We start from the raw sequence: 4,021 nt of genomic DNA, 5'->3' as shown, positions 1-4,021 counted from the left end.
AATGCTACCACGTGTTGGTGTTGCTGAGCTTCATTGTGTACATGGATAGTTTGTGATGTAGAATGATGTTGACTGTGTATATTCAATCCCCATGACAGTTGTAGTAATTCATGGAGGTGTGCCACCTTGCCTTGATCCACACGTGTGGAATAGTGTCCTTCAAGCTATGTATAACTAATTATTTCTCGCTAATGTGGAAGGATGCCTATGGTCATTTGTGGAAAATGGCTAACTACCTACCTAAAACTGCAAGGTCAATTGCACATGAAATATTTTTGATTTTTTTTGTGTCATGCATTTAGGACCATGGAGGTGCCTGTTAAATTGAAGGAGTGACAGAGACGAAAAACAGTCATTACTTACACTATTTTTCCTACTAAGCAGCCGTTTAGAGTTCGGGATAGCATGATGGATGGCTACCTGGAGGATTGGGAAGAGGCAGGTGGTACACGTGCCTTCAGGATGTATGCCATTTTGAAATTAATGGCCTAGCATTGGAAATTGCTGGGAGTGACAACACCTTAAAGGAGAGCAGATAGGTATATGACACTATGTGCTAGGAAATGCACAAGGGGGCACAGCAAAGAATACAAATGGAGTTGTTATATGACATTCTTATGGGGGAAGGGCAGATGTTTTTATATGATCATTGTAAGTTGTACATTGTGTGTTACCTACTGAATGCCAGGGTAAAGGACATCACAAAAAGGGTGCAAAGTATTCTATAGGGCATAGGGAGAAACCATGAATTTGTAGTGTACATCAGTACCAATGAGAGTGCATTGAGACACATTGTTATCCTGCAGTCAGGCTTTCAGGAACTAGGGAGAAAGATAAGAACTTGAAAGTGTTAATCCCTAATGTACTTCACTTGTTATACACTAGCAAGAGTAGCTTTGAGGAGATAGAGAGGATCAATATTTGGCTTGAGACTTTGCAAAGGAGAGAGGGCTTCAGTTTCTTAAATATTAGGATTAAGCCCAGCGTTGGATGTCCCTATTCAAGGAGTCAGGTTATAGCTCAGCAGGTTTGAGACTAATGTCCTCACAAGAATATTCATTGGTGTAATTGGGAGGATTTAAATTAAATCGACAAGAGGATGGGTATTACCATGTTGAGGCAGAAAGATAGAAACATGGTACATCAATGAGTGAGTGTCAGATAGTGATAAAGAAGGAAATATTACCATATTAAATAGGAGAAGACATAGATGTTCCAGTTCTTTTGTGATCCTGGGATACAAGGACAGGAACAGTCCCCGGGACTTGTCAGACGTCAGTCCCATTAGTTTTTTAGTACTGGAGACAGTAATTGTTTTAGCTTCCTCCTGCCCCTTTGCCATTATTTTCTTCTATTAGTATCGGGATGTTTTTGCTTTGAATCTTGAAGACAGTTACAAAATACTGGTTTGAGGTCTCTGCCATTTTGTTGCTTCCCATCGTAAATTCCTCAGTCTCATTCTTTCAGGGACCACCAGGTTTTCAACAATGCCACAACCAATCAGTGTTGACTTGCCTGTTTTGAATTTAAACAAAAGCCTGTGGGATAACTGTTCCCTATTGAATTCTCCATGAAAATGGCTCCACGAATTGGAGTCCACCAACAAACCAATCAGCAGCCTTTTTCTCATGCAATATAAATTGTTGTTTCCTGTGAAATTTGTTCTAGCATCTATCCTGGTGAGCATGAGACAAAAAGCTTCAACAACATGTCCCTTGTTTTCAGCAATACTCCAGTCTTGCATGACTAAGCAACATTTAAAAAAAAATTTAAATATACATTCCTGTGACATTAGTGTTATTCTCTCACTGGATTGGGGATTGTGGGGAGGATTCAGGATATTGGCACATGATTGGCCTGAAAACAACAGGCATTTATTGAAAAGAGGGCTTGCTTAAGAAATGCTTGTGCTATATCACTTCGCTAGTAAGATTGATTGGAATTAATGGTATGTTTTGATCTTGCAAGTTTTTAAGTTTAGAATGGATGCTTTTCCCTTCACCAGACTCAGAACGATTCTGTAGAAACTACTGCTGCTGGTGAACTGTCATCATTAATATTTCTGATACATCTTACAGGTTTCTCACCAAGTTGAAAGGCTGGCTTTCACCCCAGGTAAAAACAAAATACTTTGACTTTAATCCATATCTCATAATAATACATACAAACCTGAGTTTTTTTTTTAAAGGTGCCCTGGCCTTGGGCATCTTTTGACAAAATAAAATGTCTTTCTTTAGCTTATTGATTGGTTTCTTTAAATTTGGTCATAGTAGACGCAGATTTCTGTTAATTGATCTGTGTGTATAAGAATATATTCCTTTAATCTCTGCCACAGAGTTGCCTTTATTATTATAGCATTTGGACTTGAAGCCTGATGAGCAAGCTTTGCCATTTTGATAAACTCATAATAAGCTCCTTCCAGTCATTAATGTCAATTAATTCTCCTTATGTTTCAGGGCAGTGTTTTTTTTCTGTCTGCCCCTCAAACTGTCTATTGAGAATTGAGACCTGATGGTGAAAAAGCTTTTCACCCATATGGACACAGTATCCAATACATTGTAATTGACTTTGCAGGTGATCTGGCTGAATATTTGTGGAACTGGGTTCAAGAAGGGTACTAACATTTGTTTTCCAGTCCTCCTATTTACTCCAAAAGATGTGGTGGAGTGACTGCCAGTGAAATTGACTGGCATTGCCCATAACTGGTCCCAGTGCCTCAGAAATCTGATGTGCTCTCTCCTACATCAGTTCTCCGGCCATGTGTTCAAGCGATTGATCCTTCTGCCCTTATGCCCGCTAACACGTGGCACTGAGAATAATCCTCACGTTACTGCTCTTGAGGTCCTACTTTTTAATTTCCTTCCCACTCCCTGAATTCTGCTTTCAGGCTCTCTTCCCTCTGACTGCCTAAGTCTTTGGTACCAACGTAAACCAGGACTTCTGGCTGATCCTCTTCCTCCAGGAGATACACATCAGCTGCTCTGTGATATCCTTGACCCTGGCACCAGGGAAGCAACACATCATCCTGGAGTCACGCCTGTCTGATCGTCTGACCCAGGTAACCTCTATTAGTATTGCTCTTCCAATCTTCTTTCTCTGCATCTGTACAGCTGAGTCGCATAGCGCAATGCAATTCTCTTGACAGTCCAGGCAGAGATTAAAAAAAAAAATCGCCTTCACCAGTTTCCAAAATAGAATACCAACTGGCAAGAACATTAGACTCAGGGGAGAATTGTGCTACCTGCCTGGTTTTCTTAGACTGCATGGTAGTCACCCATTCCTTCTCTTCCTGTAGTCTTCTAATCTGCAGTGTTACCACTTCCCTATATGTGCTATTCACATAGTACTCTGCCTCACAGGTGCACAATAGATATTCCAGCTGCTGCTCAAGTTCCAAAACCTGGAGATCAAGCGTCAGCAACTGCTGACACTTCCTACAGATGTATTTGTCTGGGACATATGGTATGTACATGACTTCATACATACCACAAGACATACACTCCACTTATCCCCATTGACTTGTCAACCTATTACTGTGAAAACTATATGTAACCATGAGAATAAATGTAAACTTACAAGAAAAACTTTCTCGGAACAAATTCACTTATGATAACTAATTTTTCTTTAGTTTTACATTATTGTTTTCTTTAACTTGATTTTATTTTAATTGGCTGAAATGTTGCTATGGTGATAACAAGAAGGAATCCTAAAACTCCCTAATAGTTCAAATAGTGCATGGCTTGTACATATTCCTTTTGTTTGCAGAGAACTCTCCTTGTGTAGGGACTTATGCTACTTCTAGCAAATATAAATGAGCCACATTACAAAGTCATTGATTATTTAAATTGTTTGTTGTGTAGTTATTAGTTTGTTCAGGAAGTGCTTTGCATTTGCAAAAATCACATCCAACAACAGGCTTTTGATTTCTGCTTGGAAACATGTGCTGCTTGAAGCACATGCTATTTCACTCAAAGATCCAGTTCCTGGGATTTATGGCCCAAATGCATATCATATGAGCGCT

The 4,021-nt window shown here is 39.6% G+C and overlaps 1 long non-coding RNA gene across 1 annotated transcript; it reads left to right on the top strand.

Annotated features, from left to right (window-relative positions):
• Positions 1-1,918: 1,918 nt before the first annotated feature.
• Positions 1,919-2,964, top strand: LOC125484809. The gene is made up of 3 exons (XR_007263630.1): positions 1,919-1,948; positions 2,079-2,115; positions 2,888-2,964. It is a non-coding gene; the product is annotated as an uncharacterized LOC125484809 (long non-coding RNA).
• The last annotated feature ends 1,057 nt before the right edge of the window (positions 2,965-4,021 follow it).

The sequence above is a fragment of the Rhincodon typus genome, chromosome 14 (genome assembly GCF_021869965.1).
Source record: "Rhincodon typus isolate 14 chromosome 14, sRhiTyp1.1, whole genome shotgun sequence".
Classification (NCBI taxonomy): domain Eukaryota; kingdom Metazoa; phylum Chordata; class Chondrichthyes; order Orectolobiformes; family Rhincodontidae; genus Rhincodon; species Rhincodon typus.
The sequence above is the reverse complement of the archived record's forward strand: the minus strand, read 5'-3'. Positions and strand labels throughout refer to the sequence as shown.